The sequence below is a fragment of the Pan troglodytes genome, chromosome 15, assembly GCF_028858775.2.
Source record: "Pan troglodytes isolate AG18354 chromosome 15, NHGRI_mPanTro3-v2.0_pri, whole genome shotgun sequence".
Lineage (NCBI taxonomy): Eukaryota > Metazoa > Chordata > Mammalia > Primates > Hominidae > Pan > Pan troglodytes.
The window spans coordinates 27,262,933-27,288,417 of NC_072413.2; the positions used below are offsets into that span (position 1 = coordinate 27,262,933).

General features: G+C 36.0%; 1 long non-coding RNA gene across 1 annotated transcript in view; it reads left to right on the forward strand.

Annotated features, from left to right (window-relative positions):
• Window positions 1-23,447, forward strand: part of LOC129136967 (uncharacterized) — a 208,335-nt gene extending 184,888 nt beyond the window's left edge. The window contains exons 5-7 of the long non-coding RNA XR_010150898.1: window positions 4,736-4,870; window positions 7,063-7,135; window positions 23,254-23,447. This is a non-coding gene — a long non-coding RNA (uncharacterized LOC129136967). The remainder of the gene's footprint in view (window positions 1-4,735; window positions 4,871-7,062; window positions 7,136-23,253) is intronic.
• The last annotated feature ends 2,038 nt before the right edge of the window (window positions 23,448-25,485 follow it).

The following is a 25,485-nucleotide window of genomic DNA, read 5'->3' on the forward strand; positions in this document are numbered from 1 at the left end:
CACTATATATTTCTGTCACTACTAATCTGGTTTAAAGGATTTATCCAATCCAAACTTTGTTTATCTTCTGGCCATTTTATAGTTTAGGATACCCTCTCTAGTATAACTTTTATTAAATATCCTCTTTTTTGAGGATGTGTGTGTTTCAACTTCTCTGTGTAAGTTTCTTGAAGTCAGATAATATTTATCTTTTTATCCCTAGCCTCTAGAAAATCATGTCGAACGTGGTGAATACTTACAGATATCAGTTGGCCAGGTAAACATGTCAATTAATTTGGAGAGTCTCTGTTTAAATACCATTCAAGTATTACCTCTTCTGAAAGTCCTTTACTATCTACTTTTATCTTTCTCTTTTTTTTCTCCATGGTGTGTATTGTTTTCTGCATTTCTATTCATTGTGCACTTATTTGTTGCCTGTTTCCCTGACCAGAACATGTACTGCATGAGGGCAAGCACTTCGTATTCCTCTCATCTATATTCCCAGGGACTCACACAGAATAGATGCTCAAATATATTTGGTAAATGAATGAAATACAGATTTAGTGTTTTCTCAGTGTTAACTTTTCATATTTGTCAGTACTTGAAAATATGACAGCATTATTCTAGGAAATTGATATTATCTCGTTATGATATATTAGGGCTCTCTAGAGAAAAAAAAATATATATAGTTTTTGTTATTTTTTCTTCAACTTTTATTTTAAGTTCAGAGGTACATGTATAGGACATGCAGGTTTGTTACATATGTAAACAAGTGCCATGGTGGTTTGCTGCACAGACCAACCCATCACCTAGGTATTAAGCCCAGCAACCATCAGCTGTTCTTCTTGATGCTCTCCCTCTCTCCACCCGACCCCCGCCTACAGGACCCAGTGTGTGTTGTTCCCTGCCATGTGTCCATGTGGTCTCATTATTCAGCTCCCACTTGTAAGTGAGAACATACCGTGTTTGGTTTTCTGTTCCTGCATTACTTTGCTGACCATAATCGCTTCCAGCTTCATCCATATCCCTACAAAGGACATAATAATCCATGGTGTATATGTGCTACCTTTTCTTTATCCAGTGTATCATTGATGGATATTTAAGTTGATTTCATGTCCTTGCTATTGTGAATTGTGCTGCAATGAAAATACACGTGCATGTATCTTTATAGCAGAATGATTCCTCTGGGTATGTACCCAGTAATGAATGACATTGCTGTGTCAATTTTTTCTGCCTCTAGGTCTTTGAGAAATCACCACACTGTCTTCCTCAATGGTTGAACTAATTTACACTCCCACGAACGATGTAAAAGTGTTCTTTTTTCTCAGCAACTTCACCAGCATCTATAGTTTTTTGAATTTTTAATAATAGCTATTCTGACTGACATGAGATGGTATCTCATTGTGGTTTTGATTTGCATTTCTCTAATGATCAGTGATATTAAACTGTTTTTCATATGTTTATTGGCTGCATGTATGTCTTCTTTTGAGAAGTGTATGTTCATGTCCTCTGCTTGCTTTTTAATGGGGTTGTTTTTTTCTTGTAAATTTGTTTAAGTTCCTCATAGACTCTGGATATTAGACCTTTGTCAGATGGATAGATTGTGAAAATTTTCTTCCATTCTGTAGGTTGTCTGTTCACTCTGATGATAGTTTCTTTTGCTGTGGAAACAATGTGTGTGTGTGTGTGTGTGTGTATATATACACACACACACACACAGAGATGTATATATATAATCTCTGTGTATATATATGTATGCATGTATATATATCACACATATACACACACAGTCTGTTGGTTCCCCCTTTCTCTCTCTCGAGGTAGATATAGGGAAAGATTTAGATATATATCTCTATCTGTCCATCTAGAGACATTTATGTTAAGGAAATTATTTATGCATTTATGAGACCTGGAAAGTCTGAAATGTCCCAGACAGGCCCACAGGCCGCTATTCTTGCAATTCCTTCTTCTTCCAAGGATCTCAGTCTTTTGTCTTAAAGCCTTCAACTGATTGGATGAGGCTCACCCACATTATGGGAGGTAATCTGCTTTACTCAAAATCAACTGATTTAAATACTAATCACATCTCATACCTTCAAAGAAACATCTAGCCTGGCATTTGGCCAAACAACTGAGCACTATAGCCTACCTAAGTTGACACATAAAATTAACCATCACATGGGAGAAGAAACCTAGTATCTAAGTCTTCTTTCTATCCCCTGAATTGCCAACAGGGAGCCTAAAAACTACTTGCACAGCTGCCGCCAGCAGAGGGCACCCTGAGGCACAGGTTTTGAGGGTCTCAAGTCTGTGCTCTACCTACTCTGCGTGGTCTGCAGCCCAACAGCACCTACACCACCTGGGACCTTGTTAGCGGTGCAGAATCTCAGGCCCCATCCCAGATCTAGTGAATTAGAAACTGCATGTTAACAAGGTCGCCACGGTATTACTATGCACGTTAAGCAACTGCAATGTTCTTCCCAGGAAATTCCAGACAAAGAAATCTATCTTAATATTCCACACTCTCCATTTTGCATTATGGGCCACCACATAGGATAGAAAAGATACTTGTGCTGGTTGGCCTGTCTGCCTTTCTTTATTTAGGGAGAACACTTGGGCTCAATGAAAATCAGACGCATGAGAAGTAGGCATAGCCTTCACTTCAAGATAAGCCTTCAAGGAAGAAGCAGCCGGGTAGAAGGCCGACTGTGTTGCCTGTTGAAAGACAGGTTCTTGATATGAGTGCAACAGTTTCTAGCCACTGTGGCCTTGAAAAGTGTTTTTCCTTTGGATGTAGCTTCCTTATCTATATATTGGGACATTTGGATTAGCTCATAATCTTTAAACTGACTTCAAGCCCTGATATTCTGCTATTAGATGAAATGATGTGCAGCAAAAAAAAAAAAAAAAAAAAAAAAAAAACCTGTGAAAATGTATGGTAAAAGGTAAGGTAATGATGAAGAGGACAACTGAATTTAGCTGCTGGGTGTTCTCATGGAAGAGGTAGCTTTTAACATATGGTATTATAGAATCACTGGTGTGCTTTGTTGCACAAGAAGAATTTCAAAGTCCCACAAAATGTCTACACATAAGATTTAACAAATTCTGAAATTTTATCTTTGAATTAAGAAAAAGTCAGTTTTTTAAACATATGCATACACTGATGAAGAGGCTTTTTTGAGAGACAATTTTTGCCTGGGTATAGATGGAGAGAGTATGCACACACTTTGAATGAGATGGAAGAAGAATGAGAGTTTTGGAGCAAATAAAATGGCTGAAAAATTAGATTTATATATATATATGTATATGTGTATATATATGTATATGTGTATATACATGTATATACGTATATACGTGTGTATATACGTGTATGTGTATATATGTATATGTGTATATATAAGTATATACATGTATATGTGTATATATAAGTATATACATGTATATGTGTATATATAAGTATATACATGTATATGTGTATATATATGTATAAGTATATACATGTATATGTATATATGTATGTCTATATGTATATATGTATGTCTATATACATATGTGTGTGTATATATGTATATACATACGTGTGTATATATACATATATACGTGTGTATATATACATATATACGTATATACATGTGTGCATATATACATATATACTGCATACATATATGTACATATGTATACATGTATGTATATGTACACATGTATACACACATGTATACATGTATGTATATGTACACATGTATACACACATATGTATACACACATATGTATACACACATATGTATACACACATATGTATACACACATATGTATACACACATATGTATACACACATATGTATACACATATGTATACACACATATGTATACACATATGTATACACACATATGTATACACATATATGTGTACACACATATGTATACACATATATGTGTACACACATATGTATACACATATATGTGTACACACATATGTATACACATATATGTGTACACACATATGTATACACATATATGTGTACACACATATGTATACACATATATGTGTACACACATGTATACAGATATGTATATATGTGTATATACATACATGTGTATACATATATGTATATACACATATGTGCGTATATATACATATATAGGCACATATGTGTATATACATAAATGTATATATACACATGTGTGTATATATACACATATGTATATATACACATATGTATATATACATATGTATATATACACATATGTATATATACATATATACATATACGTGTGTATATATATACATGTATATGTGTGTATGTATATGTGTGTATGTATATGCATGTATATGTGTGTGTATATATATGAAAGAAAGTGCCAATCCAGGGTTTTGGGTTGAGTGCTTTGGGATATGCCACAATATATGAATATGAGGTATGATGAGCAAGTGCTGGTCTCTAGAGTCTCAGAATTAACTGAAACCTAATTATTATATGATCTTAGGCCTGACTGTGATTGGAGACACTAGGATCTTAGATTGAGTTATTCTATGTAAATTTAACAAAATAAAGCTTCTAAGAAGGAACTGCACTAAAGATTTGATGGGTCATGAGATGAGGTGGTATAATTAATACATTCACCCAGGTGCATTGACTTCAGTGTGGGATTTCTTTCCTTCATCAACCACATTTATTCAGTTAGCAAATCCCTTTTCTTCAAAATTGACCTTAATTCTCTCCTTAATTCTCTCTCTCTCCATGTTCCTCTATGTACAGCGCTACCTTAATGAGCAGACAGGATGCCATCATCTCCGACCTGAATGACAATAACCTCCAAACCAGCCTTTGCATACTCCTTCCTGCTGCTCTGCAGTCCACTTCCACAGACCAGCCAATTGAATCTCCTTATAGGTAAAACCCTGGCACACCTCTCCATTTTAAAATTTCCTATCAGACTTAGAATTCTAATTAAATTTGTTTCTGTGGCCAATCCTGTCTCTAATATCAGATTTCAATTTCCTGATCATTCAACATTTTATCAGACACATCGACCTCTGCCATTTGCCACATACTAGATTCTTCTCTGCCCAAGAGTGTCTTCTTATGTAGGTATCTGCCCAAAACATCCTTTGCTGTTCTCCGTATGGTGGGCTACTTCTCACCTTCTAGGAAATATTGTGCTTTAAGCCATCAAATAATCTATTATTAGAAAGGATTTGAACTCACCATCCAACATGTCTTGAGTAAAAGGATAGACAACTATTTAATTCCAAATTTCCTTAGGCATATTCTGTTATTTATTTGGTTATCTTTGAAGTATAAGTCCAATATTTTCCTTTCTATGCACTCATTTCACTCATGAAAACTATAAATCAACAATGTTTTTGCGCTGTGTATTCATATGTACTGAGACTGCCATTTTCTCAAAGTACTCAGTGTATAAAAGCCAGGAATGCATACAAACTATTTAACAAGGAAAGAGGCTATTATGATTTTCAATCAACTGGCTGGATCCTTTGTTCTCTAAACACCTTTAAGTGACTTTTCTAAGAAAATTTTCCCACCCAAATTAGGGTAAGAGCTATGAATGTATAAAACAGGGAATGGGCATGGCAGAAGGAACCAGATTTACATTGATTTCACGGAAAGCCTTTCTGAGTGACATTTAAGCTTAGACCTAAAGTTTGAGAGGGTGTCAGCTAAGAAATAAGAAAACGGAAGAGCATTTCAGACAGAGAAGAGCATGCCTAAAGATATTGAGGGAAGGAGTCTGGTATTTCCTAGGAGCTGAATGAGGAGGTGTGGGTGAAAAACAGCAAACATAAGGGGTGGAGGAGACAGGGCTAGTAGATGAGAATAGGCAGGAGATAGATCTTTCAGTACTTGAGAGGACATGTTAGGAGACTTGGAGTTTATTTTAGCTGCCCTGGTTAGCCACTGGAAGTGTTAGGCAGGGAGTGACACGATCCTATTTGCTTTATAAGAATCTCACTATATTTACCCATATTCTACACAGATAAAAATATGTAAATTGATTTGCTCTGATCTTTCATCATGATTTACATGTTAAAGATTTCTGTGTTAGATATCAATTACTTCTGAAAACTAAAATTTCTTCTTTAATATTTAGTGAAGATCTTTGAGTGAAAGCAATACATGTAAACAGCTAGGGAAAGTAAGGAAGAAAGTTATATTGTCACACTCAACATTTTAGACAAAACCATCTATGCTATCATTGTAGCACCTAAACAAGTCTAGACAGTTTCTATGTATTTCCAGATTTCTGTTTTTTGTTAATGTTTTAATATAATCATTTTCCTGTATTTAATAATTCTTCTTTTAACTAACACACTGCACAGCAATTTATTATATGGTTAGGTTATACATTACTGGGCAGTTAGGTTGTTTCTTTTTAAATTCTTTTGATTAAAAACATTTGGTGAGTAGTTTATTTATATATAGATATTTGACTATATTTCTAATTATTTTATTGGCTTAGATTCTCAGAAGTGGAATTATTGGGTTAAATACCACAGATGCTTTTAAAGACTTTGTTACGCTTGTGTTTGGGCATGCTTGTTATACTATCCCAATACATGCATTGAACATTACATCTATTTCAAACCTTTAAAATTAGAAAGGTTGCTTTTGGCGTCTTCTAGAGTTTTTTTTATTATTGTTTTAATTTTTATTTCTTCATTACTTTTGGTTTAAAAATTTTGTTTGTTAGTGATTTATACTACTTCTTTTCTAAATTATTCATGTCCTTTGAATATTCCTGTAAGGGGACTTATTAACATTTTGTTTGTTGATTTGTAAGTTCGTTATAAATATTTTCAAGTTCTTCTTTGGCTTGTTAATTTTGCTTGTAGGTTTTTGTGATTTGCAGATATATATTTTATATTTGAATGGAATCAGATCTAGAATTCTCCTTTATGAACATTGCTGTAAAGTCTAGAAAGTTTTTCTCCATCAAAATATTCAATGAGTTTTCATATCTATTTTCTTAGTTTTTTTGAACTATACAATTTAGACATAATCTTAGAATAATGTGTGATGTGATGATCAAAAATAAACATCTCAAGCAATTTTTTATTCAACAGATTCATAATGGCCATCAGCACAAAGATGTTTTATCTGCACTCAACCAGCCATGTTTCATGATGGCATCAAAATGTGAGTACATTTTGTCTATGGGTTCCTGGAAATATGGTACTCTGGTGACCCCATAAAGAGCCAGTGTTCATTCTATAGGTTAGCACATATTCCCTTGGCAAAGACATCCACACAGAAGTGAGGTAGCAAGATCTCAAAATGCAAAAGATAATGAAAGAACAAGACTTGTAGAACACAGCCTTGGATAATACTTAACAGGAGTGGATCAAAATATGAGGTCAATAAAAGATATTTAAAAAAGATTAGCAAGGAGAATGAAAATCAAGAGAATATGTTGTCATTATACAAAGGGAGAGATAAGAGCATGTAATCAACAGAGCCAAGTTGATGGTCATGGATGGTGCGCTTATCATATGATTAAAGAAAACAGCATCTGCCTTCATGGTGAAATATGCTTAAAAAGTGATTACATTTTTATTTTAAAAGGTTATATTTCATGTCTTCTTAAATAAAATCTTCTTATATAAAATATTTAACCTGGCTTTCAATATTGGGAAGAATTAGTGTGGGCGGAAGGAAGTTAAGTGGTGTTCTAAGGGAAAGATGGTGTATCCAAATGTGTATGTATACCCAGAATAGAGAACAGAATGAACACAGAACTAAACATGTTCTGTCTGTGGACTATAATTTTAATTTCAAACCCCCTTGAAAGGTCCATGAAAGAGAGACATGCAGTGCAGACTTCAAATATATGACATGTGAACATTTATACATAAATATGTATTCATTTATTAGGACAATAAAGAATTTTTTTTCTTTCTTTTTTTGTAAATTATACTTTAAGTTCTGGGATACATGTGCAGAATGTGCAGGTTTGTTACATAGGTACACATGTGCCATGGTGGTTTGCTGCACCCATCAACCAGTCATCTATATCAGGTATTTCTCCTAATGCCATCCCTCCCCTTGCCCTTGACGCCCCCTGACAGGCCTTAGTGTGTGATGTTCCCCTCCCTGTGCCCATGTATTCTCATTGTTCAACTCCCACTTATGAGTCAGAGCATGCACTGTTCAGTTTTCTGTTCCTGTGTTAGTTTGCTGAGAATGATGGTTTCCAGTTTCATCCATATCCCTGCAAAGGACATGAACTCATTCTTTTATTTTTATGGCTGCATAGTATTCCATGGTGTATATGTGGCACATTTGCTTTATCCAGTCTGTCATTCATGGGCATTTGGGTTGATTCCAAGTCTTTGCTATTGTAAACAGTGTTGCAAGAAACATACATGTGCATGTGTCTTTATAGTAGAATAATTTATAATCCTCTGGGTATATACTCAGTAATGGGATTGCTGGGTCAAATGGTATTTCTGGTTCTAGATCCTTGAGGAATCACCACACTGTCTTCCTCAATGGATGAACTAATTTACACTCCCATCAACAGTGTAAAAGCGTTCCTGTTTCTCCACATACTCTCCAGCATCTGTTGTTTTGTGACTTTTTTTTTTTGCTTAATCTTTGTAATTTTTCAATTTGAAATTTCTTTTTTTATTATTATACTTTAAGTTCTAGGGTATATGTGCACAATGTGCAGGTTTGTTACATATGTATACATGTACCATGTGGGTGTGCTGCACCCATTAACTCGTCATTTACATAAGGTATATCTTCTAATGCTATCACTCCCCCCTCCCCCCACCCCACAACAGGCCCTGGTGTGTGATGTTCCCCATCCTGTGTCCAAGTGTTCTCATTGTTCATTTCCCACCTACAAGTGAGAACATGCAGTGTTTGGTTTTCTGTCCTTGCGATAGTTTGCTCAGAAGGATGGTTTCCAGCTTCATCCATGTCCCTACAAAGGACATGAACTCATCCTTTTTAATGGCTGCATAGTATTCCATGGTGTATATGTGCCACATTTTCTTAATCCAGTCTATCATTGATGGAAATTTGGGTTGGTTCCAAGTCTTTGCTATTGTGAACATTGCCACAATAAATATATGTGTGCATGTGTCTTTATAGCAGCATGATTTATAGTCCTTTGGGTATATACCCAGTATTGGGATGGCTGGGTCAAATGGTATTTCTAGTTCTAGATCCTTGAGGAATTGCCACACTGTCTTCCACAATGGTTGAACTAGTGTAAAAGTGTGTTCCTATTTCTCCACAGCCTCTCCAGCACCTGTTGTTTCCTGACTTTAATAATCGCCATTCTAACTGGTGCAAGATGGTATCTCATTGTGGTTTTGATTTGCATTTCTCTGATGGCCAGTGATAATGAGCATTTTTTCATGTGTCTGTTGTCTGCATAAATGTCTTCTTTTGAGAAGTGTCTGTTCATATCCTTTTCCCACTTTTTGATGGTGTTGTTTGTTTTTTTCTTGTAAATTTGTTTGAGTTCATTGTAGATTCTGGATATTAGCCCTTTGTCAGATGGGTAGATTGCAAAAATTTTCTCCCATTCTGTAGGTTGCCTGTTCACTCTGATGATAGTTTCTTTTGCTGTGCAGAAGCTCTTTAGTTTAATTAGATCCCATTTGTCAATTTTGGCTTTTGTTGCCATTGCTTTTTGTGTTTTAGACATGAAGTCCTTGCCCATGCCTATGTCCTGAATGGTATTGCCTAGGTTTTCTTCTAGGGTTTTTATTGTTTTAGGTCTAATATTTAAGTCTTTAATCCATCTTGAATTAATTTTAGTATAAGGTGTAAGGAAGGGATCCAGTTTCAGCTTTCTACATATGGCTAGCCAGTTTTCCCAGCACCATTCATTAAATAGGGAACCCTTTCCCCATTTCTTGTTTTTTGTCAGTTTCCTGACTTTTTAATGGTTGCCATTCTAAATGGCATGAGATGGTATCTCATTGTGGTTTTGATTTGCATTTCTCTAATGACCAGTGATGATGAGCTTTTTTTCATATGTTTGTTGGATGCATAAATGTTTTCTTTTGAAAAGTATCTGTTTATAAACTTTGGCCATTTTTTGAGGGAGTCGTTTTTTTTTTTCTTGTAAATTTGTTTATGTTCCTTGTAGATTCTTGATATTAGCCGTTCGTCAGATGTATACATTGCACAAGTTTTTTTCCCATTCTGTAAGTTGCCTGTTCACTCTGATGATAGATTCTTTTGCTATGCAGAAGCTCTTTAGTTGAATTACATCCCATTTGTCAATTTTGGCTTTTGTTGCAATTGCTATTGGTGTTTAGGTCATGAAATCTTTGGCCATGCCTATGTCCTGAATGGTATTGCCTAGGTTTTCACCTAGGGTTTTTATAGTTTTAGGTCTTAGGTTTAAATCTTTAATCCATCTTGAGTTAATTTTTGTATAAAGTGTAAGGAAGGGGTCCAGTTTCAGTTCTCTGCATATGGCTAGACAATTTTCCCAACATAATTTATTAAACAGGGAATCCTTCCCCCATTGTGTGGGAATCCATTCCCACACAAGCAATGTGTGGTGTTATTTCTGAGGCCTCTGTTCTGTTCCAATGGTGTATATATCTGTTTTGTTACCAGTACCATGCTGTTTTGGTTACTGTAGCCTTGTAGTGTAGTTTGAAGTCAGGTAGTGTGATGCCTCCAGCTTTGTTCTTTTTAAGTAGGATTGTCTTGACAATATGGGCTCTGTTTTGGTTCCATATGAAATTTAAAGTAGTTTTTTCTAATTCTGTGAAGAAAGTCAATGGTAACTTGATGGGAATAGCATTGAATCTATAAATTACTTTGGGCATGATGGCCATTTTCATGATATTGATTCTTCCTATCCATGAGCATTTTCCATTTGTTTGTGTCCTCTCTTACTTCCTTCAGCAGTGGTTTGTAGTTCTCCTTCATGAGGTCCTCCACATCCCTTGTAAGTTGTATTCCTAGGTATTTTATTCTGTTTGTAGCAATTGTGAATGGGTGTTTGCTCATGAGTTGGCTCTCTGTCTATTACTGGTGTATAGGAATACTTGTGATTTTCGCACATTGATTTTGTATCCTGAGACTTTGCTGAAGTTGCTTATCAGCTTAAGGAGTTTTTGAGCTGAGATGATGGTGTTTTCTAAATATACAATCATGTCATCTGCAAACAGAGACAATTTGACCTCCTCTCTTCCTATTTGAATACGCTTTATTTCTTCTTGCCTGATTGCCCTGGCCAGAAATTCCAATACTATGTTTAATAGGAGTGGTGAGAGATGGCATCCTTGTCTTGTGCTGGTTTTCAAAGGGATTACTTCTAGCTTTTGCCCATTGATATTCCATCAATATCTAGTTTATTGGGTGTTTTTAGCATGAAGGGGTGTTCAATTTTATTGAAGGTCTTTTCTGCATCTATTGAGATAATCATGTGCTTTTTGTCCTAGGTTCTGTTTGTGTGACAGGATTACATTTATTGATTTGCGTATATTGAACCAGCCTTGCATCCCTGGGAAGAAGCTGTCTTTATCGTGGTGGATAAGCTTTTTGTTATGCTGCTGGATTTGGTTTTCCAGTATTTTATTGAGGATTTTTGCATCGATCTTCATCAGGGATATTGGCCTGAAATTTTCTTTTTTTGTTGTGTCTTTGCCAGGTTTTGGTATCAAGATGATGCTGGCCTCATAAAATGAATTAGGGAGGAGTCCTTCTTTTCATATATTTTTAGAATGTTTCAGAAGGAATGGTACCAGGTCCTCTTTGTACCTCTGGTAGAATTTGGCTGTGAATCCGTCTCATCCTGGGTTTTTTTTGATTGGTAGGCTATTAATGGCTTCCTCAATTTCAGAACCCATTATTGGTCTATTCAAGGATTCGACCTCTCCTGATTTATTCTTGGGAGGTTGTATGTGCCCAGAAATTTATCAATTTCTTCTGTTTTTCTAGTTTATTTGGGTAGAGGTGTTTATAGTATTATTTGCTGGTAGTTTATAGTTCTGTGGTTTCAGTGGTGATCTCTCCTTTATCATTTCTTACTGTGTCTATTTGATTCTTCTCTGTTTTCTTCTTTGTTAATCTGGCTAGTGGTCTATTTTGTTAATCTTTTCAAAAAACCAGCTCCTGGATTCATTGATTTTTTGAAGGGCTTTCATGTCTCTATCTCTTTCCATTCTGCTCTGATCTTAGTTATTTCTTGTCTTCTGCTAACTTTTGAATTTGTTTGCTCTTGCTTCTTTAGTTCTTTTAATTGTGATGTTAGGGTGTCAATTTTATATATTTCCCACTTTCTTTTGTGGGCAGTTAGTGCTATAAATTTCCCTCTAAACACTGTTGTAGATGTGTCCCAGAGATTCTGGTATGTTGTGTCTTTGTTTTCATTGGATGCGAAGAAGTTACTTTTTTTCTGCCTCAATTTCATTATTTACCCAGTAGTCATGCAGGAGCAGGTTGCTCAATTTCCATGTAGTTGTGGGGTTTTGAGTGAGTTTCTTAATCCTGAGTTCTAATTTGATTGCACTGTGATTTGAGAGATTGTTTGTTATGATTTCTGTTCTTTCGCATTTGCTGAGGAGTGTTTTACTTCCAATTATGTGGTCAATTTTAGAATAAGTGCTATGTGGTACTGAGAAGAATGTATTTTATGTTAATTTGGGGTGGAGAGTTCTGTAGTTGTCTATTAGTTCTGCTTATTCCAGAGCTGAGTTCAAGACCTGAATATCCTTGTTAATTTTCTGTCTCATTGATCTGTCTAATATTGACAGTGGGGTGTTAAAGTCTCCCACTATTATTGTGTGGGAGCCTAAGTCTCTTCGTAGGTCTCTAAGAACTTGCTTTATGAACCTGGGTGCTCCTGTATTGGGTGCATATATATTTAGAACAGTCAGCACTTCTTGTTGCATTGATCCCTTCACCATTATGTAATGCCCTTCTTTGTCTTTTTTGATCTTTGTTGTTTTAAAGTCTGTTTTATCAGAGAGTAGGATCGCAACCCCTGCCTTCCTTTTTTCTTTCCATTTGCTTTGTAAATATTCCTGCATCCCTTTATTTTTAGCCTATGTGTGTCTTTACACATGAGATGGGTCTCCTGAATACAGCACACCTATGGGTCTTGACTGTTTAATCTGATTTGCCAGTCTCTGCCTTTTAATTGGGCATTTAGCCCATTCACATTTAAGTTTAATATTGTTATGTGTGAATTTGATCCTGTCATTATGATGTTCACTGGTTATTTTGCCCGTTAGTTGATGCAGTTCCTTCATAGTGTCAATGGTCTTTACATTTTGATTTGTTTTTGCAGTGGCTGGTACCGGTTTTTCCTTTCCATATTTAGGGCTTCCTTCAGGAGCTCTCATAAGACAGGTCTGGTGGTGACAAAATCCCGCAGCATTTGCCTCTCTGTAAAGGATTTTATTTCTCCTCCACTTATAAAGCTTAGTTTGGCTGGATATAAAATTCTGGGTTGAAAATTCTTTTCTTTAAAAGTGTTGAATATTGGCCTCCACTTTCTTCTGGCTAGTAGGGTTTCTTCAGAGAGATTGCTGCTAACATCTGATTGGCTTCCCTTTGTTGGTAACCCGACCTTTCTTACTGGCTGCCCTTAACATTTTTTACTTCATTTCAACCTTGGTGAATCTGATGATTATGTGTCTTGGGGTTGCTCTTCTCGAAAAATATCTTTGTGGTCTTCTCTTTATTTCCTGAATTTGGATGTTGACCTGTATTGCTAGGTTGGGGAAGTTCTGCTGTGTAATTTCCTGAAGAGTGTTTTCCAACTTGGTTCCATTCTCCCCATCACTTTCAGGCACACCAATCAAACGTAGGTTTGGTCTTTTCACATAGTCCTATATTTCTTGGAGGCTTTGTTCGTTCCTTTTCATTCTTTTTTCTCTAATCTTGTCTTCATGCTTGATTTCATTAAGTTGATCTTCAATCTCTGATGTCCTTTTTCCACTTGATCTATTTGGCTATTGATACTTGTGTATGCTTCACAAAGTTCTCCTCCTGTGTTTTTCAGCTCCTTCAGGTAATTTAGGCTCATCTGTAAACTGGTTACTCTTGTTAGCAATTCCTCTAACCTTTTATCAAGGTTCTTAGCTTCCTTGCATTTGGTTAGAACTTGCTCCTTTAGCTCAGAGGAGTTTATTACCCATCTTCTAAATAAAGCCTGCTTCTGTCAATTTGTCAAACTCATTCTCCAACCAGTTTTGTCCCTTGCTGGCGAGGAGCTGTGATCCTTTGCAGGAGAAGAGGCATTCTGGGTTTTGGCATTTTCAGCCTTTTTGCACTGGTTTTTCCTCATCTTCCTTGGATTTATTTACCTTTGGTCTTTGCTGTTGGTGACCTTTGGATGAAGTTTTTGCTTGGTCATTTTTTTTAAAGTTGATTCTATTGCTTTCTGTTTGTTAGTTTCCCTTCTAACATTCAGGCCCCTCTTCTGCAGGTGTGCTGGAGTTTGCTGGGGGTCCACTCTAGATCCTGTTTGCCTGAGTATCACCAGCAGACACTGCAGAACAGCAAAGATTGCTGCCTGCTCTTTCCTCTGGAAGCTTCGTCCCAGAGGGGCACCTGCAAGATGCCAACCAGAGCTCTCCTGTATGAGTTGTCTGTTGACCCCTGCTGGGAGGTGTCTCCCTTTCAGGAGGCTCAGGGGTCAGGGTCCCACTTGAGGAGGCAGTCTGTCCCTTAGCAGAGCTTAAATGCTGTGCTGGAAGATCTGCTTCTGTCTTCAGAGCCAGCAGGCAGGAATATTTAAGTCCACTGAAGCTGTGCCCACAGCAGCCCCTTCCCCCAGGTCCCAGGGAGATGATGGGAGTTTTATCTATAACCTCCTAACTGGGACTGCTGCCTTTCTTTCAGAGATGCCCTACCCAGAGAGGAGGAATCTAGAGAGACAGTCTGCCTAATTTGGCTTTGCTGCGCTGCAATGGGCTCCCTCCAGTCCAAAGTTCCTGGAGGCTTTGTTTACATTGTGAGGGAAAACCTGCCTACTCAAGCCTCAGTAATGGCAGACGCCCCTCCCCCCACCAAGCTCCAATGTCCCAGGTCGACTTCAGACTGTTGTGCTGGCAGCGAGAATTTCAAGTCAGTGGATCTTAGCTTGCTTGGCTCTGTGGGGTTGGAATCTGCTTAACAAGACCACTTGGCTACCTGGCTTCAGCCCCCTTTCCAGGGGAGTGAGTGGTTCTGTCTCACTTGCGTTCCAGGCACCACACAATTGGAAATGTAGAAATTACCTGCCTTCTGCGTTGGTCTCCCTGGGCGCTGCAGACTGAGGCTGTTCCTCTTCAGCCATCTTGCAGGGAATCACAATAAAGAATTTTTAAAAGGAAGAGAAAAGCAATCATCACTATTTTGGTTTTGTTTTGTTTTAGGAGTAACTGACTACTGAACAGTACTGCATGTTTCTGAGGTTCCTCTGTTATTCTTGTAGTTCACTACCTCTGCATCCTCCCCAGGACAAGAAATTCATTTTTCTTATTGTATTGTGTTATGCCAAGAATATTACTATTGTTCGGTGAATATAAAATAATCATTACAGCAACAATTTTTTTGGCGTCCTAAATAAGGCTGATCCATGGCAACGGTACTATGCAAAGAAAAGAATAAAGTCAAAACACTTGTAAAACCTTTTACTTATTGGTATCAGACATCTGTTATTTTATTAATCCTCACATTGTCTTTTAGAGGTTTTGTTATTTGTATCTACAATCCGGGGAGAAGAAACTGAAGTACAGAGGGGCAAAACAATTGTTACCTAGTTGAATGACAAATTAGATGAGAATCCAATATCCACAAGTTGTTAGGCCCTGGAAACATTAATCTCATGTTTTATTAGGTATTCTCACATACATATAAGCGATCTTTCAAATGAAAAGGAAACATAACCAAGAATAAAAATACATTTTTTTTTGTTTTCAAAGAGCTATCAATTTCAATTAAAAACCCTTACATGAAATGTCTTAATGTACCTGTTACTCAGTACCAAAAAAAAGTAAAGAAAAATTTAGTAGTCTAAGAATTAGAACAAGAGATAAGATGGTCCTGGGATGATTCCAGTACGTTTTGTTTATCTACAGGAGATTATCTGCTTTGCGAATATTCATGACTAATTTTGAATCTTAGAGCTGTATTGCCCCACTGCCTGGTTAGCTTTGAGGCCCTTTCCTCCCACTACCCAGCTGGTGTGTGCTCAGGGAAGACAAACTCTTTTAATACCAATCCAAGCAAAACACAATTAGGAAAGCAAATGTGTTGGGAAAATAACAATATCATGGATTACAAAGCCAAATAAGAAAGATTTGAATGTCACCTACCCTTTGAAGTATTGAACTATTGTTTCTACGTGATGCTTAGGCAATTGAATTGGGCCAGTCATATCACAAAGAGGTCTTTAATCTGTAAGAGGGTCCCCCTCCTTGTTTGTTTTGCACAGAATAATTGAATTGGAGAGTTTGGCTCTGTCAGAGAAGTAGCCACAAGCCTGATTCTTTTGCAATGACCTGCAGATAATTCCAGAAAAAAATTGAAACATCTACCAGGAAAAGCTATGGCCATAACTTAAAAATCACATTTCTCTTCCTTGTTGAAAATACCCAGATCTCAAGATGATCTTATAACTACATCTGAAAGGCTGTTGAGCCCCCATCCTCATCAGAGTTCATCTCTTCCAATGCATGTACATGTGCAGTCCATCCGCCAGGCATGAAGTAAATATAAAATTGACCTTCTTCAGAAAAGAAGGAAGACCCAGGTTTGAATTATTTTCTCCATGTTTACATAAACTTTTGAAAGGCAAGATGATTAAATAGCACTTCCTGGATAGGATAGAGATATATGTTTGTAGTTTCCATTGGTTAGCTAGTATACATAAATATCATTCTTAAAAAGAAATCAAATTCTAACGCATTCATGAATATCATGCCCATTTCCATATGACAGAAAGCTTGCAGAGTTGCATCATCCAGATGATTCAGCTCCTTACAAATTAATGATTTGCACATACAGGTGTTTGGATAAAATACAAATTTCCAGAAGGTTTCCATTATGCAAGAGTACCAATATTAAAAATGCTCTGTAGAAATTAGGAAAACAAACACGCTCATTGCTAGAAATTAAACTCTGAACCCTATTGTAATTGTATTAATCATGAAATTTACCACATTATTTTTGTAAATAAATTGATTCAGATGAATACTTAAAATTTCATCAATAATTTTAGAATATATTTAAATAAGTAATCACTCTTTATATTACAGCTTTTCTTTTGCAAACGAGATACACACTATCACTTAGTGTTCATATTTAAGTTAATGTTTATTTACAAATTACAAGTGACTGTCACAAGTAGAGTTTTATTAAATGACTCTTGTAATGGAAAGGACTTGAATTAAAGCATGTACTGTACTTCTTTATATAGTTTTTTCTTCATTTGCAACAACAAGCCTAGAAATTAACATAATTTATTTTTAAGAAATTGATGTTCTTCTGCAGAATAATAACCATTCTCATTTTGACCTATTGAACTAGCTTTCTATTTACAAAAAATAATTAAATGTTGATCAGAATGTGGCATCTTCTGAGGTTTTCTAATCACCAGCTTTATCAGTCCAGGCCATTTCTTTGCCAACCCTACATTAATATACTTAACTAATGAGTTATGAACCTTTAAGAGCCTTCTCCTTCTGCACTAAACTTTCCTAAGAATTACTCCAAATGCTTTCTCATCTTTTCATCTGTGTACCTTTTTCTTGTTCTATCTCAATCTTTTGTTTTTTATTTGTTTATTTTTTTGGTTGCTCAAGGGAACTATCTGGCATTTTAAAAAATTCACATTAATGATAAAAATTATATCAATTTTTATCCCACCAAGTTTATGGAGGTATGCCCACTTTATTTACATTAATTAGAAATCTTCAGTTTTAATTGTAATTTTTAATAGGAAAATTTTCTTTCCTGCTAAATGTTCTACAAAATTTCAAGTCATCTTTAACAGCATTGAAGCACAGAATGTAAAAATGGAAAGAACAGAAGATATCAAATTTAACCCTGCTTATTTATATATGTGTCAACTGAGGCCCAGAGAAATGAAGAACTATGCATAAAGTCAAACAGCTAATTAGTATTAGACTGGTATGCTATACAAATATAGATTTAAAAAAGTATTTCTTATATTGTTAGCCATTAAAGTCATTTGTATATATACAGGCATATGTGCATATAATTGTTTCATTAACTTTGCCAATCAGAAATGACTATTGTCTCTATGTGATATTGTATCCTGGATGTATCCTGGAACAGAAAGAGGCAATTAATGGAAAAAGTGGTGAAATTTGAATGAAATCTGGTGGTTAGTTAATAGTTATGCATCAAGGTTCATTTCTTAGTTTTGGCAACTATACTATGGTAATGTAAGGTGTTAACATTCGGGAAAACTGGGTTAAAATATACAGGAACTCTTTGTAATATTTTGCAATTTCTCTGGAAAGCTAAAATTATTTCAAAGTAAAAATTATATTAAAATACTCACTTATAATTCAGGATTATACATAAGGCCATTTACTTTAGATACCTAAAAAAAGAAAAAGATTAAGATTCTCTTTATGCACAAACTACCCTTTCATTGTAAGCTGCAATTCTGTTATGTGCCTTACAGATAGCATAAGTTGAGTTCCTCAGGAAAAAGACTCAGAACAGAGATCTATCTGCAGGAGGATTACTGGGGAGAGCTCTTGGGAATAACATATACTAGGTAGAAAGGAAAATAGAGTTTGCCAAGGGAAGAGTTAAAATGTAGTAAAGGTGTAACAGAGGCCCCAACACATCTGATGGGGATAGCAGTTCAAAGATATTCCAAACAGAGGCAAAAAGAGGCAAGGCCTTTGTACCCACCATGCCCACAAGTCTTTGGGAGTAGGCTATCCCAGGGAAGGGGCAGACTTTGAGCAGGCATCTCTCTTCAGTCGAGGGCAAATCCTACGGAGAGACTCAGCTGTGAGCTCTCAGCAGCAATTCTCCTGCAGCTGGAGGAGTGAGCACCTTAGTTTTAAACAAGGGATTTATCTATTGTGCCACAGCATCCACTGAAGTGAAGGTAACTCTTGAGCACAATGATTGGTCATAGGATGAATTTAAAATTAGACAAATGTGGCAGTTTCACTAGGCACAGGTAGTCAAAGTTACATGAGTTTTACTGAAATTTTTCTTGTTCCAAGAAGCTTTCCTCTTGAATTTTTCTTCATGTTTGTACCTGTAATTATCTATATATTTCATAACATCTATTCCAAGATGTTAATTATTTGGGTTGAAGAGGAAACAGAAAAGGATTTTTTTTAAGTGTACTTTTTTGGTTATTTAAAGGATGTGATTTTAGATGTGGGAAATATACACAGGAAGTCCACTGAGTTTGCTTATCTGAATGTATAATAAATTCTTACACCACCCCTATCTTCCACATTTGTCTAAGTGAAATTCATCTTCATTTTCATTAAGCATGGCTAAGTTATGTTGTAACAAATCAACCCCAATATCTCGATGCCTTACCACATCCAACCTTACATGTCTAATAAGAGCTGGCAATGGTGCACAGAGGGCCCTATTATCTTGTAGTCCTGGTCTGGAACAGAGAGACTGTAAAACCACTGGAGGAGAGTCAGAGAGAAATGGAGGTAACACGTCTCTGAAACCAGAAGTGACTCTTCTGCTCATAGTCTAGTGTCTAAAACATGTCACATAGTTTCAACCTAACTGCAGGGGAAGCCAGGAAATGTAAAGGAATACATGGAGAACCAACAGACTCTGTCAAAACTGGCTAGTGAACCTTCTGGAATATTCTCATAGATCGCTCCAACCCAGCAAAGACAAGACACAATTTGTATTTCAATCTTCTTTATTTCAATACTGGCTAGAGTCTTAGCCATCACAGAAGCTTCTCTGAGCAGAAGAATAAGGTCAATCTTTGTGCCATATATATTTTTATATTAGCTATATTGGTTAGTGAAGCAACAACTTGAACATTCAGACTGTTAACATTTTTAAGGACACACATAAAAATGCTTTGGTGAGTTACATAATTATGGGAAGACAGAAATTTCATTTTAAAAATCTTTTGAATCTATTATGGAAATTAGCTTTACAATTATAAAATCCTAGACTTAAAATATCTAGGCAAGGATGTTTTATGTGCTGGTTGCTTTATAAAGATCCACAATGTATTAGGGCAAATAGGACATACAAAAATCATCAGCAAATATCCAAACAGAACATCAGTAAAGAGCATTAGAGGGTGAGGCTTTTATACAGAGGCATGTATTTCCTTGCCATATGGTACTGGTTTTTCAGTTAAAATATTTTCCTTTCTGAGAAAAAAATGCCTCTCTCTGTTAATGGTAGAGTAAACCTGTTTTTTTTTTTAATTAGAATTACCATTTGTCATGAATACTGGTCACAGGAACCTCAGTCTTCTTATTAAAGATGTGTAAAGTTATAGTTAAAATTCTGGGCCCTAAAATCACACCACCTGAATAAAGTTACTGGCTCTGTCACTTACTGTTTCTGGGCAATCAATTAACCTCTCTGTGGCTGAGTTTCTTCATCTATAAAACAGACATAATAGTTTTATCTACCTAACAGTGTTGCTGCAAGAACAAAACAGTATTTGTAAAATGTTTATTTCAATGCCTGGCACATAGTAAACTCTGGATTTGCTGTTGTTATAGCTACTGTTCAACCACTTCTAAAAAACAACAAATTAGTTTTATAACAGAGGAAGCCTTTATAATGAATAATTTTAGTCCAATAGAAGATTTATTTTAAAAAATGGCACCAATATACATTTTTGAACTCTAAAATAAGTTTTATGAACATTACTCATTTTTTTCCTTTTCTTGTACTTTAACTTTTCCAACCAGAAAATCATTTCAATGGGAAAATATGTTGGCATGTTTGTTTTATTAGCTAATACATTTTCTCATGTGATATCAGCTCACGGCAAAAGTTAAGGAATAAAAAAAGAAAAGATCTTTCTTCTTTCCACCTACTGAATTCTGCATGAACCTCTCCCACTCCCGTACACACACCAACACGCCCACTGTTCCACAGCAATATACTGCTTGGCATTCTGGCAGGGAACAGAAAGACAAAGCATCATGGGAAGAAAGGGTTAGAAGAAAATAACTGAAAGATGTGGAAATTTTTATGCTCAGAGGCTCTTGGCAGTCAATGAGAAATAGGAGATTGGAATGGAAACTATAAAGGGGTAACTCTAATTTCTTTCCATTCCTCTTTATGTCTTGCAGTATTCTCTTCTAGCAGTGGAAGGAGGAGACACAATCAAATCATTTATAGCTTTAGGATCTTCCAGTTGTGCTTCCCTTTACCTGATATCCATAGATACGTTTTCTTGATTCTAAAAATGTATAAGCAAGAAGAACCCCACTTCTAATTGCTACTGAGCATTGCCCAGATCTTAGCACCTAAAGTTATAAGCAATCCAGAACACATGTTATTGGGTGAACTGTGTCCCCCAAAATTTCAGATGTGGAAGCCCTAAACCCCAGTACCTAGAATGTGGCTGTATTTGGAGATAAAGGTCTTAAAGGAGGTGATGAAGTTAAAATGAGGCCATTAGGGTGAGAATCAATACAATCTGATTGGTGTCCTTGTAAGAAGAGGAAATTTGGACAGAGAGAGAGGGATACAGGAATGCAGGTGCACAAGAGAAGGACCATGCGAGGAGACAGCAAGGAGGCAGCCATCTACAAGCCAAGGAGAGAGCCCTCAGAGGAAACCAAACCTTGAATTTGAACTTCTACCTCCAGAACTGTGGAAAAAATACATTTTTTGTTGTTTAAGCCACCCAGTCTGTGGTATTTTATTAGGGGGGCTCTAGCAAACTAATACAACATATTTTTTTTGATTCAGTAAAATCAAATTATTGGCTTCTCCTTGCACACGATTGGCTCAGTCTTGCCAATATGTGTACATATTAGTCCTTATTATGTCCACCAATCTCTCCTTCAAAATGTAGCTTAACATCTACTTTCTCCAGGGACCGTCTCCTACTTATTCCATTCCAATTGATTACTCTCATAACATCTGAGTCTTAAGAAAGTCATGTGTTTGTATATCTGTGTTACTTCAGAAATACTATCATTTGTTGGGGTTGTTGCTGTGCTGTGTGTTACTAGCTATTGATCAGGCTTCCTAAAGTCAGGAAATATTCTTCTCCCTGATGGCATGATTCTCCTCTTTCTATTTCAATGGTTATGAAAAAAGGCAAAATTCACTCTCTGCCAGACACTCTTATAATACATTATATGCCTTGTCTCATTTAACATTAGTCTTTGTGTTAAAGAAAATAAACTACATAAAATGTATGTACTTTATTGGTCTACTTCAGAGAAAACATTCCCACTCTGAAACTTTGGGGTGGTGATAAATAATTACAGTTATGTTATTTAAACTCTATCACACATTTATCCATACTAATTTTTAGTTTTGGAAGAAGTGATGTGGAAATGGTATTCAAATTAACATTCTTTGCTCCTTTTCTTGTACTCCCCGGAGCTAAGTTTATTAATATCAAAGATTTCTATTCATTCTATGTAAATTTACTAAAGTCTGTTAAATCTCCTGATTGCTGACATTTTAGAGTTTTATACACTTTTTGTCTCTCTTTTGACAAATCACACACATATCTTCAGGGACTCTTATTACAGAGCTAAGTACATTGTCTGACAAAAGCTGAAGAATTTTAATAGATAAATGACAAATTTTAACAAAGAGTTCTAGTGAGTTAATTTCTGAAATCGTTTACTGTATGTATAGAAAACTGGCAGAAGTAATTTGATGAAGTGCAGGTTTTCTATACATAATAAAAGAGAAAAGTATTAGTCTATATATTTGATAAGATCCATCTATTTGATGGATAATCATAAAAATAACCTACCAATACAAATATGGCTTCTTGTTTTTTTTTCTCTGGAATAAAAAAAAGTCACCACTTATCAGTATCTATAATCTCCATCATTTAGATTGCTGCCTAAGTAGCATTTAGAATGAATCCAGAAGGTCAAGTTCAGATGAGAAACAGAAGCACTTCTACTACTGAAAAATCAAGGACACCTTGGACTCCAAAAATAAAAAAAAAAGCTTTATAATTTAAATATACACCTATGAGTAGTTGCATTTTTCCTTGAACACTTAGTTTACATTGTGGTACATGTGTGGGGGTGCATGTGAAGGAGTGTGTTTGATCAGATTATTGCATGATCTGTTCTCTGCAGGTGCTGGAAAAGGTCAAACAGAGAAAATCATCATCATAAAGTGAAGTGATTTTCTTCTTTATGAGCTCCTGATGTAAACAGACTGATGAGCACAACACAATCCTTACTCACCCACATGACATCATACACAATCACAGCTAAATGTTTCTATCTGTCAAAGCCTGAAGAGTGACTACCAGACTGTTGCCTGATTGGTATGTAACCCCAAATGGTATTTCCTTGGTATCTAGTTGGTAGGGTATATTTTGTAAGATTTCTGGGCCCTGTGGGGGTGGGTCAAAGACAGTGAGCACTGAGCCAAGGTTAGAGTTTACCAGCTCAGAAAATGAGCAGGCTGTGTTGGTAATGGAGCAGCAACATTATTGAACATTTATTGACTGAAGAACAAGGAAATTAAAAAATGAATTTGAAACAGACATTTCTTATTTTAAAATCAGAAAATACATATCACATTCTTTGGAAAGCAAGGGTTTGTAAGCATGTGGCACTTAATCTTTGTTCATAATTTATGCCCATGTTCAAGACATTTTTAAAATCCATTTTTTACAGACACTAATTTTGCTGCCAGGCTCCATTTACTGCCAGTTAAGCAGCAGCTTTTAGTATATGGAGGCCTCACTGAAGATTCACCTTCTGAGTTTTCCTACCCAAGACATTTAAGTCAGAGTCTGGACCCAATCTGCCACATCAGAGCTAGCAGCAAGTGAAGAGGACTCAAAGATTCTGCTGGTATAAACATACTCTTTGAGGGAGCAGCCAAATAGTTTGGAAGTTCAGATTTCTTTCTTTTTGGAAAAAAGAAACAACCGTGGTTAAATAACATTGCAGATTATCTTGAAGAGGAGCTTTATATACGATCTGGGACAGATATATAATTACTTTTAATTAAAAATGAAATTATAAAATTTATTTAAAAGTCTGATTAGAAGGGAATGGGAGATAAATTTCCTAATAGTGTAGGACAATACTGTCTTCTAATTAGACCTTAATTTCATGTAATTACTTACTACATACAAGAGCTATCAGCAGTAGAACACACTCCTGTTTTTAAGACATTATGGAAAAATAAGATACAAAATGTCAGCAATTGAGTTACATAGTCCACTTCAAGCATGTGCCAAAGTTTTGTTTTGCTGTCAAATATCACTATTTAACTAAACACTAAAATATAGCCAAGCAAACAAAAAGTGCAATGGCACACATCATACATGAATATGATTGGATTAAAGCACTATGCATATTATTTGCTTTCAAAAACAAAGCAAACAAGCGTACATTTTTTCTTGTGTATTCATGGCCAAAAAAGAGCTTATCCAACATATGTGAAGGTACTTTGCATTATCACATCATAATCTATGGTTATATCAATTTGTTGGGTATCTTTCTTACAATTCTTAATGGTAGCTTTCTCCATTCATAGATTTTTTTTCACCTTTAGCAAGCTGCACCAATTTCTTAGAATCAAAGAGTGGTTGCCAGTGGTCTGAACTTTTGATTGATCTGAGCTGTGTTTAGCTTTAATCTATCTCTGCACATGACTAGCTAAAGAGATGTTCTATCAGATTCAGTCCTTGTAGCTTCAAGTCTTTCTCTATATGCATCTAAAGTGAGAAAAGTTTTCAAATGCAAGTAGGGTCAGGATTTAACCCTTATTTGGATTTTATTGTGACTGTAGAGGGAGGACTGACAATTTCCACAAAGGAAGGGGTCAAGATCCAGAGGAAAACACAGAGGATTTAGGTGAGGTTGTGACTCTTGACTTGAGCAAATACAGATTTAATGGCTTGGAAATGGATTTCAACTTACTCTGGTATGAAATTCAGTGCTGAGTCACAGAGAGCCAGAGCTGACAGCTCCAAAGAAGAATGGGTTAGGATCAGGGCAGAAAGGAAGTTGATGCTAAATGGAGAACAGCAGGAGTTTGATGCGTGGCTGGAAGAGATAGACAGAGTGTGTTATGAGTTGGGGGAAGAGCAGATGGGGTGTGACTGCCAGCCTACCAGCTAATTAGAAAATACTGATTTATTAAACCTGAACTCTAAGAGAAAAGCCTGTAATATGTACAGCTCTGACAGAAAGGACAGAAATGTGGTTTTTCTTATGACCACATTCTGAATTATTTCATAATATTACTTTTATTTATGAACTATATGTTGTTATCACTTGAAATGACAAGAAAGGTCATTTCTCCTTAGCAAAGAAAATCCTTTCAGAAAATTTTCAAAATAAATT